Genomic DNA, 15,146 nt, shown 5'->3' on the forward strand with positions numbered 1-15,146 from the left:
CTTTAAGTATATTATTTTAATATAATGCCATAGCATCAACATAAAATATTGAAAAATAAGACATTTCCTGGTATATATCTTACCTAGAGTTCACCACAGGGAGCTTGGGACCCTGCTCTACTCCATTTACTTCAGATCACACAGAACATATTTCCATTCTGAAGGCATTTTTTACGACTGCTGGGTTGATAAAATGCTGCTTCATATCTCCTTCCCTCCTTCTGTCTCAATGTTTATGATCTAGAAGAGGTTCTCTGCATATCTCTCTGACATACCCAACTGGATGTCTACCCCTCACCTCGAACTTTATCTTGACAAATCCGAGATCATTTTACTTTCACCTTAGACATCCTTTCTAAAACTCTCACAGTAGACTATGTTGTTATTGCTTCCAGGTATTAACAAACGATGCCTGACCAGCTGTCATTTGAACCATGAATGTGCTGAGTTGTTTTGCATGAGCTTTTTGCACAGTATTTTTTTTTTTTTTTTTTTTTTTCAAAGTTGAGCCTCCCTTTACCACATATGTATGCTCCATGTATGTGCATTAATCAATATTTAAATAGATTAATATTGCATTACCATTGATCAATAATGCAAAGATTGCAATGATGCATTGATTCATCTTCTGCAAAGAATGTTCATTACATGATGTTACCATGTCTTTTTAAAAGGCCTGGATTAAACTGATCAGTTCATATGGATTATATTCAATATGCCTTTATTAACTTTCTGAATTTTGTTTTGGTTGAATGAACTTTCAATTGAGGAATAAACATTTTTAATGTTTAATTAAAATATCTTATTTTATTTATTTTTTTTAAGTTAAACAAACATCTTATGATTTTGGAACAACACAAGGGCAAGTAAATGATGGCGGAATTTATTTAATTATTTATTTATTTTTCATTTTCGTGTGACACTGGTAAGCACTTGCATTGATCAATATTTGATCAATATTTAAATAGATTAATATTGCATTACCTATATTAAATATTAGATGCATTACCTATATATAAATATTTCTTCTGCAAAGAATGTTCATTACATGATGTGACCACTTCTCTTTAGAAGGCCTCGATTAAACTGATCAGTTCATATGAATTATATTTAATATGCCTTTATTAACTTTAACTAAATTCCATTATATATATATATAATGTATGTATGTATGTATGAATGTATAAATATATATTTAACAGACACACACATCAAATGGTTTCATATCAACCTTATCTTGGTTACTGTAGACATAAATCAACCTATAGAAATATTTAAAACCACTATTTAAAAAGGGTAGGTCACAAGTAAACATCACATGAGCCTTCAAAGTCATCCCAATTCATCCAGATTTTAACAGATTCTGTGCCAACTGCGAGATAAATTTAACTTTATAATCTATTTGACCTTTGAGTGCTTAGATTTAGGCCTTTCCATCTCTACCAACAAAATGTCTGTCCCATCCACAGCTGTCAAGTTTTTAGGCACACAGATCAACTCAAGAAGGTTTCAGGCCTTTCAATGAAAAAAAAAATTAAAAGGACCGATAAATCACCAATATCTCCCAGATTCACTACATTGCACTGAGCTGTCATGTATCATAAGACTGCCCTCCATGACGAAGCGGTTGCTCTTTATTTTCTGGCTATAATCTGGGTTCTAATTGGGCCAGTGGTTCCTGTGTTGTGACTCGACACCAGCTGAGCGCACACGGCCCTTCTGCAAACGCTAATGGACTAGTGTTGAGAAGCAAGTGGGCAGAAGCTTGTGCTGGAGATGTACTTATAATCACAGGAGCATTTTTACTGACGAGATGCGCATGAAAATCGGCGTTGCCCTTTGGGTAATAAGTTACAGAAACTGTTAAACGCACCAACTTAAATAATACAATACACTTACCGGTTGTGGTCCATAAACAATGCCTTTTCCAGACAAAGAGGGAACTGCTCCGTCTTTCAAGAATAATCTTTGTGCGAATCCGGCATTAAACTGATTGAGATTGAGAAAGTTGTCCTCAGCAAGCTGTCCTCAGCAAAATGAGCTGCACATAGTTTTACATGTGTGGATTTTAATTTTCGGGAACCGAGTTAAACATAAATTGTAACCATTAATGTCCAAGTATAGCGTCCCTGGGAAGGCCAAACAGAGATGATTGGACTCAGAGATGAAAATAACAGCGTTTCAACGACGTGGCAAAAACAAGCACAGCTCTTCCTTCTTCTCCGTCGGAGCGCAACAAGGCCACGGCCCCTTTTTGTGAATTCTTGTGGGCAGAGGTTAGTCAAAAAACTGTTTTAGTGACGTCATTACTGCAGGAACTAGAGGGCTGTAGTCCAAACGGGTTGTTTTTTGTAGGCGAATTCTGTTAAATCAAATATCGCTCTTGGCATTTAACTTTGAGCTTTAGAATTTTACCAATATTATTTATACTCCAACAACAACATTACACACTAACTACAGTTAAAAACATGGGATCACGAAGAAGGGTACCTATAAGTCTTATTTCCCTGGTTCATGGTTTCATGAATGGTGTCACCTGTCTTGTTTCACCCAATAAGTTTTTATACATGCCTCCTTGTCTGGTCTTGAATACGACTGTGAATGTCAGTGATATATTTATCATGGTTTATGTTCTTTGCTAAATATTAGATCTTTTTAAAAGCCCACTTGACTCATGGGTTCTGCTACATCGCTTTCCCTGAGCTTTGCATTCATTTTATAAACCTCTTTTCACTATTTGGTCATTTAAATGTTGCCATGCACATCTTGCCACAAGGTCACCTGCCATTAAAGTGTTAGTTCACCCAAAAAAATGAAAATTCTGTAATTAATGACTCACCATCATGTCGTTCCAAACCCGTAGGAAACTCCGTTCATCTTCAGAACACAGTTTAAGATATTTTACATTTAGTCCGAGAGCTTTCTGTCCCTCCATTGAAATTGTATGTATGGTATACTGTCCATGTCCAGATAGGTGAATCGAATGATTCGTTTGTGAACCAGATATCACTACACTGCAGTGTTTTGAACTCACTCACAACAGACCCGGAAGAAAAGACAATGCTGAATAAAGTCGTAGTTTTTATTATTTTTGGACCAAAATGTATTTTAGATGCTTCAACAAATTCTAACCGACCCTCTGATGCCACATGAACTACTTTGAAGATGTTTTTATTAGCTTTCTGGACATGGACAGTATACTTTACACAAGTTTTCAATGGTGGGACAAAAAGCTCTCGTACTAAATCTAAAATATCTTAAACTGTGTTCCAAAGATGTGACATGAGGGGAGTTATTAATGACATAATTTTCATTTTTGGGTGAACTATCCCTTTAACATCACACTTTCTCAAACTGACTTCATCTGTTTCATCACTGAACAATACAGTTTTGCTGACTTTATACAGTTGTGCTGACTAAGGCCTGTTTCACATTGCATGCAGAAAAAGCATATATTTTGGTGGTACCCATATTAAGCAGTTGCAGTGCTATGCAGCAGAAGCAAAGTATCAGCTCTCAGTTTATTTGCCGCATGTCATGCGCTGAACTCAACAGAAAAAGCAATGAAAATGCACCATGAACCTATTTATCAACACAATATTTTGTTGTGTAAGCTTTTATGAATCATCATAAACACTGGAGCGAAACATGTTAATACAAGTCCTGATCGGTATGTCCCATGGAGAGCCGTCGAGGAAAAAAGGCCAGATCTAACAACCATACTCGGCCCAGCCAGAACAGGGCAACTAACAATAGACGGCCCCCTTCCCAGCATACTCTCGACAGAACTCCCAGGAGCAGAGCAATGGGGGAAATGAGTACAGACGAAGCCTTGGTCAGGTCTGTATCATAACATCCGGTCCCAGGGGAGCTGAATGAACTAGAGAGAACCAAAGGGGGCATTGCGATGTCTCTTGAGTCGCAAAGAGGTCCACTTGAGCTTTGCCAAAAATTCTCCATATCTGTTTCACCACCTCGGGGTGAAGCTTCTATTCCCACGCATCCATCATTGGCGACAAGGAGCTCCCAGCACTGGGCCCTGATTCAAGAACCAAGGTTTCTTCCACATGTCTAAGGCACGGAGGCATCACCGGGGTTACCTTGATAGTTCAAAGTGGATTCCTCCTTCGGGGAAAACCCCTTCGTCTTGAGCCACCACTGTAGGGGTCTCATGTACAGCAGGCCAAGAGGTATCACATTGGATGCAGCTGCCATCAGATCCAACAATCTCTGAAACTGTTTGACAGTGAGTGACTGGCCTTCTTTGACTCTCTTGGCTGACATGAGGATCGACTCGATACGAGCAGAGGACAGATGTGCCTGCATCATGGTCGAATCCAAGACTAGGCCTAGATAGGTGGTTCCCTGAACTGGAGAAAGTACACTGTTCTTGGCATCAATGACATCTTGATGTCGAACCGCCATCTGCTCTGACTGAGCTAAAATTAACCAAACGTTAATAAAATTGAGAATGCGGAGCCGCGTCTACACATTTTGTGAACGTGTGGGGTGAGAGTGCAAGGCCAAAGGGAAGAACTCGATATTGGTAAGCTTTTTTTTTTCTTTTTTTTTTTTTTTCTTTTTTGAAGTATGGAGATGTGGAAGTATGCTTCTTTGAGATCTATGGTAACACACCAGTCCTCAGATCTCATTTGAGCTACAACATGTGTTGGTGAGCATTTTGAACTTCAGTGTCATAACTGATCGATTATAGTTATTTTTTAAAGATTTTTCTTGAGATACAGATTTTATCAGTAACTTTGCATGACAACACTGTGACAACTTCTAGGCCATTGCACCTCCAATCTCATCTCATTGATTGAAACACTTGACTCCAATTAGTCTTTGGAGAAGTCATTAGCCCAGAGGTCCACATTTTTTCCAACTAAATTCTGAAAGATGCAGCAATGTAGTCTATACATTGTTCACAAGAAATATGATAGATTATGATTGATGGTAATATTGTATGCCCAAAATAATAATAATAATTCAGGCATTAGTTTGTGCATGGGGAAGATAAGATTGATGGGAATTTAATTATGACACTTTGTTATTATTAAAGCCTAATCACAGAGCACGCTCATCTTTAACTCTTACCTTAAACTGTAGACTGAAATTTATATAACTGAAAATCTCCTCATAAAATAATTTCATTTTTCTCTCAGCTGAAACTGAAACAATACATATTCAGATCTACCTGCAATTACCTATCTCATCCATCAAGAAAGGATAAGATCGAAGCTTAGACAGAGTCACAGATGTAAAGGAGAGAATATATAACTGATGGAAAGGAATTGGAATGTGAGGGCTTGAAAAATTGATGGAAGAGGGCGTAAAAAATGGGGTTACAAAACATCAGAAGAAAGAAAAGACAGACCAAAATGGAAGAATAGTTTGTCTGTCATTTTTTATGAAGTTTTATACATTTCAAGTCTGGAAGCAATATTCTGTGTTTGTAATTTTCCTAAATTTAAAAGTTTGATACCTCACTACATGGTCATTGTCTATCTTTTTATTTGCCTATCTCTATATCTACATAGTCCATGACTTTACAGCTGATCTGTTTTCTCACAAGAAACCATTAGGCTAGGAGTTTTGCAAAGGTTTTACAAAGATGTTGATGTGCATTTCTTATCATCCATGTTCTGCTCTTAGTGAGGGCCTACTTGTACACCTTTATGTTATTTTGTAACATTGTTTAGCTATCAGTACACATACAAGGACAAGGGGCTTTTACCAGCTCAAGAAAGGGCATGAAGCAACCGCGCAACCGCCCTCACCATATAGGATTTTAGAAAGAACACAGAATACTAACGTGCAAACTAATCACAGTGTGGATTTCAGAAAGTGTGCAAAGTGTTCACATGCATACTAACCACCATGTGGTTTTCAGAAAGTACACAGAGCTTAGCGTGTGTACCTAAAGGTTCCTAAACATCGCAGAGGTGCTGAACCGCACAGGAGAGGCAAGCTCAAATTTTACAAACCTCTGGCAAGGGGAGCATCACCTGAGGCAGCATATTTAGGAAGACTTCTGTAACTGCTACCTCCACTTCCCCCTGGATGCGACAGCACAACTAAGCAGCCAGGAGACCCCTCAGGGTGACCTGGCCAGATGTCCATGGAATTCCCTCCAGTGCTGTGCCAGGCCTGATGATCAAGGAGGCTCCCGCAGAAACCTGTGATCTCAGCCCCCTAATACCGGAAAATTAAACCAAATGACTGATGCTGACAAATGGCTTACTAAACACTGTAACTGAGCACTGCAAAGGAAACGTACAGAGTTTATTAGTAGACACATAACCACCAGCAATGTAATACAGAAGTATATACAGAAAGGGTTACATACTCACCCACCCTCCTGCGCTGGAGCCCCTCTCAAGGGGGTGCATCCTTCTAGTCCGGACCATCAGTTAGGTGGTTGCTATGAACATAGAACCAGCCAAATACATTATAGGTCCAGCATAGAAGACTGTTATGTGAGAGTTTCCACCTAACCTTGATCAGGTGGAGAGCTGGTGGTTACAGGGCAATTAGGAAGGGGAGCATAAAAGCAGAAGTTAAAAATCCCCTAAGGGACAAGTAGATACCTGATTCAGACGAGAACGCTGCAAAAATCCACAAAGGAAACGAGGCGATACCTAGGTATCGCTCTGATTCGGATGAGAACGCTGCTTCATCTGGATCACTTCCCTTAAGTTCTGCTTGCTCCTTGTGACCCATGATTCATCTTACCCCTGCCCGCAGGTGGGGGAGGAGCGCAAGTCGCAATACTAGCCTTCTGTGCCCATCTTTGATCCTCAAGGCAGGCCAGGACCCCTATGTTGTTCTGGCTCAGACCTGGACCTTCGTGGAACAAAGGATCTGAAGCAGCGGAGCGCGTCTTCGTCTCCCTGAACTTCTTGATCACCATCTCAACGGAAATACCGAAAGGTTCAGAAGGTGAAACCTGAGCATCAAAAAAGGCCTTTTCTTTCTTCCCAATGTCTGCCAGGTTCATCCACAGATGAGAGAGATCCATGGTACAGTGCAACTCGGCAATGTCGGCACAACCCATATGCAGAAACTGATGGATGCGAGAAAAAAACGGCCTCTTTCATTTCTTTTTGATCTCTGTTTGGAGATCAGGCAGAAATAGAAGGCTCACCTCAGCTGAAGGGCTATGGTCAGAAAGATAACGCTTGTCGAGGTGGCCTCACGGCGTCACCTTGTTAGCGCACTTCCATAGGCAAGGCAGGAGGATTGACGTCAGAGGCTGTTGCCGGCTCATTGGGGTTTTTTCAATGTATGCTTCAGACACGGGTCACAAAGAGGTGTTCCCCATAGCGACCCCATGAGGATGCAGTTCGAAGTTCCCTTGAAAGGGAACTCAGAGTTTCTCATCTCAGAGTAAGTCAATTCAGAGTTCAAGTTTTTACTCAGTGTTGGTTGAACCTCCTTATTGTAATGGGCCCCTGAAGCATGCGCACATAAAGCTTTCAAGTATTTACATATACAAACTCTATATGTAGATTTTGAGTAAATGTTACCACCTGAGAGGAAATCAGTATATTGATACAGTTCATTAGGTCTTAAAGTGACAGCTGCCTAATATACCTACTGCTGTTTGTTGTTAATGCTCACTGCTCTTCACTGATTAACATTTGTAGCTTTAATAAGAATCAGTGAACATGTAGTTCATACAGTTAAGCCTATGCATCTTTTATTTTGTGTCTTTGTCATTTTAAAACAAAATTATACAGTTTCTGACTGTAAGATGAATTACCTCAGGTGTGAATTAAAACGTGTGCTGCTGGTCAGGTCTCAAAACTCAAAGCATGCAGTATTTCCCATAGATTTTCAAGCCACCTGGACAGTCCACATGGAGTACCCTAAGGTTAAGTAGCTTTCTTGAAGACCACACATTGAAACGGCAAATCCGCAGTCTCAGTAATTCTGCATTTTACACATATATGAGATAAATAATGCAACCCTGCAGCCCAGATTCTGACCAGACATCTTTATGTGTCAGCTATACAGTAGCTAGAGAGATATGCTGTCCCACATATAATGACAATAATTAATACAGTACTTATTTGCTCTAAAATTAGTACTAATATGTACCCTTTAGTGGTAAATAAGGTACAAAAGGTGTGCTTTTGAAAAGTTATTGCCCCAGTGACAGATTTTGCACCTTTAAAAAAAAAAAAAAAAAAAAAAGAATATAAGGCTGAATCATACGGTTTGATTCACCTTGCCTTGGACTCGCTCTCTCACTTCTCATTTAAAAATTCTCTGAAATATATCTAAATTTAGTGTGCCAGTTGTTAGCAGGAAGTCATAAATACAGGTGTCATGACATGGGTTGTCTAAGAGCGAGGGGGAAATATGCAGCTGGAAAGAATAGAGGGAATACAGACTGGAGGTTTAAGAAAAGTGTGACAGGGTAAGAGAAAGACAAAGATGATGATTCAGAACAATAATCCAGCCAAACTCTCTCTCAGCCCCTCACCGTTGACATCACCTTCAATCATGTTGTAAGATATTACAGAGTGAAAGCCCACTATTTATTTCAAACTTCCCCAAAGGGAAAATAGGGATGGAAAAGGGGTGGAAAGAGAGAGAATGAGATAAACAAACATGAGGTTTTCCTTAGTGGATACACACATTCTCTTTCCATTTCGGTTAAAAATTGAGGATTTCTTTATCTTATTCTGTCAGGCATGAATTTTGGTCTGTTTCACCTTGACACGCTTAAAGAATTACAAATGCATTTAGAGCTACTGAAAACAGAAATGTATGAAAGTATTTGAATATTACATCCAGTAATGTAAGTGATTGAGTGTGTAGGTGAGACACCATCTCCTACGGGGTCTATCTGGAAACTCAGGTCCTCAGTTGGTGCATCTTTGAAACACCTACACAAACACATTTAATTTTGTCTCACATACAAACTCTTTAGCTAACTACATAATGGCAAGGTGCCCTACCACCTGCTGTTACATCTGAGTTATAAAGTCCCCATAGACAGAGAAAGAGACAAAATGTGTGTGCGACTCCAGCTTCTCATTTGTTGAAGTCATAATTGCACCGAGTAATTTAGCAAACAGGCACCTTTTGTGTTCCTGTGCTGACTTTTGTTAGACTGGATCAGCATATTTAACAGTGTGTGAAATGTAGCTATAAAAGGGAAACCAGTAATGTGGGTGACATTTGAACATTAAAGCTGATACTTTTTTTTCCCCAAACCTCTTCAAGAATCACAGGGATGTGTGTGCGAAGTACTGCATTTTTGGTTTCATTTACTACCTTTCAATAATTCTGGGTAGTTAATACCTTTTTATGTTTTTAATTAAATCAAACATACACTAAAAATAATAATATTGTGAATATATTACCATTTAAAGCAAGTGTTTTCTATTCAAGCATATTTAAAATGTAAGTTATTCCTGTGATGGCAAAGCGGAATTTTCAGAAGCCATTACTCCAAACTTCAGGATCACATGATTCTTCATATCCTTTATTTGGTGCTCAAAAAACACATCTAATTATTATGAATGCTAAAACTGAAAAAACAAAAAAATGACGGCCAAGTCAAGTCAAGTCACCTTTATTTATATAGCGCTTTAAACAAAATACATTGCGTCAAAGCAACTGAACAACATTCATTAGGAAAACAGTGTGTCAATAATGCAAAATGATGGTTAAAGGCAGTTAATCATTGAATTCAGTGATGTCATCTCTGTTCAGTTAAATATTGTCTGTGCATTTATTTGCAATCAAGTCAACGATATCACTGTAGATGAAGTGACCCCAACTAAGCAAGCCAGAGGCTTAAGGTCCAGCGGAGGTCCTACGAGACCTTGGTTCTTGTCTCAGGGCCCAGTGCTGGGAGCTTCTTGTTGCCGCATAATGCTGACGAAGGACACATCCCTCACCGGTTGGGGTCTGTGGATTGGCTCCCAGACCTAAGAGGTCACCATGTGTTAACCATGTGTAGGAGCGCACCAACAACACAGCAGTGGTTTCTTATATCAACCACCAAGGGGGTGTGCTCTCTGTTTTAAGCATTTAAGATCGTTTAATATCTTTCAATAATATAAAGCATTTGAAGCAGAATAAATCTTATATAAATTATACTGTAAGTTGAAATTTAAACAAGAACCAAATTATTCAACCAAATTTTAATTAAAAATGTAAAGTAATATTATGCTTTGAAGTCATTATTAATGTGGACAAACTTTCACAAAGGTTTTCTATACTGTCTTCCCCTCTCTCTCTCTGTGTGTGCCTGCCTGTGTATTTATCTCTGTATGTCTGTGTGTGAGTTAGTGTGTGTCTGTGTGTGTGTGTTATCCCTTGTTATGTGATATTTTTTTTATCAATTTCTTTTTTATATGTATGTGACATTGCAGGTCATGAGATCTATATATTCAGACAACCCAGACATAACTTAATATTTACTGCCTCATGTCTAATTTTCTCAGTATGCACTGTAAAAAATAATTCAGTGGCTTAGTAAATTTCACAAAAATAAAGAGCTATATTTACTTAATAAAATCTTTTGAAATCATTTAAGTGATATTTTGAGTGGGTCAGGTTAAAAATAATAATTAAAAATCCAACAAATAATTTCTCTAAAATTTACATATATTATTTAAGTTTATTTAATGAAAATAAATAAGTATTTAACTAACTAATTATATTTTTAACATACCCTCAATATTTCTGGTGAATTCTAATATAAATATTTGATAATTATTTACTTGTACTGATCTGTTTTAGAAACTAAAATTATTAAGTATTTCCTACCAATTTTCCTAAATAAAGTTCCAGCTTAATAAAAAACGGTTTAAATAAATTAAGTAAATTTCGCGGCTAAAGTGATCACGTGTGCAGCTCCGCAGGGAAAAAAAATCTGCTTTCCTCAGCAGAGACGTCGACTAACATCTCGGTTACGTATGTAACCTTGGTTCCCTGAATAGGGAACGAGATGCTGCGGTGACGTCACCACGTATGGGAACACCTCCGGTGTGACGAATGTCTGAAGCCCTATACCATCCCGCCAATCCTATTGGCCAAATGGCGCATAGCACCACCCTACGCATGCGCACGCATGATATACCTGGGTGCAGCGCGCCATTTCGCTCAGATTTCATGACTGAAGATGAAGAAGTTATCAAGGTACGGAACGGCCAGAACCGCAGCATCTCGTTCCCTATTCAGGGAACCAAGGTTACATACGTAACCGAGATGTTCCCTATCATAGGTCACTTCGATGCTGCGGTGACGTCACCACGTATGGGAACGATATACCAAAACGCCTGACGTACCTAATAACTGAGATCCGAGGAAGCATCTGCTCAAGCGGAGAGAACCCGGGAGCCAGGGGCCATCCTCACATCCAGACTGTAGGACTTGATAAAAGTGCTCGGTGAGGACCATCCTGCCGCAGCACAGATATCATCCATAGAAGATCCACTGAGAAAAGCTTGAGAAGAAGCCACAGCTCAAGTGGAATGAGCCTTAATTCCTAAGGGCGAAGCGAGTCCGCGCGCCTCATAGGCCAAAGAAATTGCCTCCACCAGCCAATGGGACATGTGCTGTTTTGGAACCGCATGGCCCTTACTTTTATGTCCAAGACAGACAAACAGCTGGTCAGATTCACGCCTTAAGGGGCTGTACGATCCACATAAGTCTTTAAAGCTCTCACAGGGCAAAGACTTAGATCTTCTGATCCAGCCTCAGCAGGTGAAAAAGCTTCCAGGAACACTTGCTGAAAGCGAAAGAGGTTAGATGCGACCTTAGGAACATAGTTAGGCCTGGGCCGCAGCAGCACCTTCACAGAGCCCGGTGCAAATTCCATGCATGAGGGTGAAACAGAAAGAGCCTGTAAATCCCCAACTCTCTTGAGGGAGGATAAAGCCATGAGAAGAAGTGTCTTCAGTGTCAAGAATTTATCCAATACGGTCTCCAAGGGCTCAAACGGATGCCCTGATAAACCTAGCAACACAATGGATAAACCCCATGAAGGAACTCGCACAGGGCGGAAAGGCCTCAGCCGTCGCGCACGCTGTACGAAACGAGAAACTAGTGGATGACGCCTCATAGAGGCACCGCCTATGTATTCGTGGTAAGCTGAAATGGCTGCCACGTAAACCTAAAAGTGGCTGGTGTTACGCCATCCGAAAAACAATCCTGGAGGAACTCCAGCACTGAAGCCACTGGGCAGTAAACTGGATCCACATTACGATTGCCAGACCAGGCTGTAATCAGTCTCCACTTGAAAGCATATAAGCGTCTCGTAGAAGCTGCTCTAGAATTCAATATAGTCTCAGTGGTTTCAACAGAAAGACTGGGACATCCTAATGCACTCCGCTCAGTGGCCACGCCCACAGTTTCCACAGATCCGGCCTCGGGTGCCAAATCAGCCCCTGTGCTTGTGATAATAAATCCTGTCTGAGGGGAATCTCCAAGGAGAGCCCGCTAGCAGACTGATCAGATCCGCAAACCACGGCTGCGTGTGCCATCGCGGAGCCACCAGCAGCAGCTGATCCACTCTGTCCCACCGTATTCTGCATAATACCGCTGGGATCAAACGAATCGGAGGAAAAGCATACAGACTGGTCGTGGGCCAGCTGTGAGCTAATGCATCCACGCCCAGGGGCGATGGGGGGCATAGGGAGAACCATAGCGGGCAATGCGTAGTCATGTTTGACGCGAATAAATCCACTTTCGCTTGCCGAATATCCGCCATAAAAGATTCACCGTCTGGAGGTGTAATCTCCATTCTCCCTGTTCCAGAGCCCGTCTGGATAGCATATCTGCTCCGAAGTTCAAACGTCCGGGGACATGAACAACTCGGATCGACAGAAATTTTCTCTGAGACCAGAGAAGAACATGTCTCGCCAGCCTGCACAGGGGGCGGGAGCGTAATCCTTCCTAATGATTCAGGTATGAGACAAACGCTGTGTTGTCTGATCTGAGCAGCACAAGACGGCCGATCAGCAGATTCGCGAATTACTGGAGAGCCAGAAAACTGCCAGTAATTCCAACCGGTTTATATACCAACTGCGTTGTGCAGCGGACCACACTCCATGGGCTGGTAGCCCTTGACAAACAGCTCCACAACCGGTCAAAGACGCATCCGTCGTGACGGTCTCTGGGAAAGCTCAAATCCCCAGCCGAACACCGGTAGGAGAAACTCGGTTGGCATCCATAGCTTTAATGACATCCCACAACTCCGTGTCACCGAAATCGTCGGATGCGGAAGACAACGGGGTGAAATATTTCGTCTTTCCGCCCACTTTTCCACTGAAAAGGGCGCATGTGAAGTAACCCCAGACAAATTACGGGGAATGCCGCTGCCAATCGTCCAAGTGGTTAACAGACGGACGCCCTGGAGCCGCAACGGGGCCAGAGCTACATCCATGCATAGAGAAGTACGGGGTCTACGACTTCTATAGCCCATTTGCTCAGCAGAGTTGACATCTCCTGTCACAACACTGCTATTACCATAAGTCTACCACCGTGAAAAGAATTCAGCGGGAAGAGGCGGGCCTCTAAAAAACGAATTGGTGTATCCGTGACAATTGTGCGTAACACCCATTGAGAAATGCCGGGCAAGCGTTCCACGCGACCCAAAACGATACTAGCAGTCTCAAATTTCCGCTTTCTGCAACGCTGTCATACACATAATGTCCGTGCACGGAAAAGCCTGCGGCATTCGTGCACAGGGGAAGTGTATGCATAAGAGCTATTGCGTCCCGTTGTGTATATTCCTGAACGTGTCCACGGCAGGAATTAGACCAACGAATTGAACATCAGGCTCTGCCGCTAACTAAAACGGCGGCTGTGCGAGCCGTCATAAACGGGTCGTCTGTGTAAGACCCTTGAATCGCCCCTCAAGATCTGAAAGCTGGATTGCGCAGTGTCTGAGGGATTATTATTTATTATTTACGCCTGGCGTTACAGCCCGATCCAATGCTGCTCGAAGCGCTGTTTGCTGCGAGACAGTCAATGTTAGAGCGTAGGGACTGCAGTGAGAGTGTTGGATGCGCATTAGCGGTCCAACAGCACTCTCTAGTGGAGGGCACAGTCCCTGGCGAACATGAAGTAAAGCGCATGCGTAAACTTGCTGCGTTTCGTTGTGTATAATCCTGAAGCGTATCCACGGCAGGATTAAATTCACCAAGATAAAAATCGGGCCACGTCGCCATTGCGAGAACGTGGCGGCTGTATGAGCAGTCATAAACTGGCCATCTCTGCCAGCCTTTTGTGCCGTCCCTCAAACTCTGAAGGCTGGATTGTGCAGAGTGTCTGAGGGGGCGCTTAAATGATAGCTCAATCCAATGATGCTCGAGGTGGCTTTGCTGCGAGACAGTCAATGTTAGAGCGTGTGGACTGCAGTGAGAGGGTTGGATGTGCATTAGCAGTCCAACAGCACTCTCTAGTGGAGGGCACAGACCCTGGCAAACATAGAAGGAAAGCGCAAGCGTCAAACTCGCCGCGTTTCGTTGTGTATAATCCTGAAACGTGTTCACGGCAGGATTTAATCCAACAAGATAACATTAGGCCACGCCGCTAGCGAGAACGCGGCAGCTGTGTGAGCCGTCATAACTGGCCATATTCGCCAGTCTCTCGTGGCGTCCCTCAGACTCTGAAGGCTGGATTGTGCAGAGTGTCTGAGGGGCGCTCAAATGATAGCTCAATCCAATGATGCTCGAGGTGCCTTTGCTGCGAGACAGTCAATGTTAGAGCGTGGGGACTGCAGTGAAAGGGTTGGATGTGCATTAGCAGTCCAACAGCACTCTCTAGTGGAGGGCACAGACCCTGGCAAACATGAAGTAAAGCGCATGCGTCAAACTCGCTGCGTTTCGTTGTATATAATCCTGAAGCGTGTTCACGGCAGGATTTAATCCAACAAGAAAACATAGGCCACGCCGCTAGCGAGAACGCGGCAGCTGTGTGAGCCGTCATAACTGGCCATATTTGCCAGCCTCTTGTGGCGTCCCTCAGACTCTGAAGGCTGAATAGTGCAGAGTGTCTGAGGGGGCGCTCAAATAACAGCTCAGTTCAGTGACGCTCGAAGTGCTTGTGCTGCGAGACAGTCAATGTTAGAGCGTGGGGACTGCAGTGAAAGGGTTGGATGTGCATTAGCAGTCCAA

The sequence above is a fragment of the Carassius auratus genome, chromosome 7 (assembly GCF_003368295.1).
Source record: "Carassius auratus strain Wakin chromosome 7, ASM336829v1, whole genome shotgun sequence".
Taxonomy (NCBI): Eukaryota; Metazoa; Chordata; class Actinopteri; order Cypriniformes; family Cyprinidae; genus Carassius; species Carassius auratus.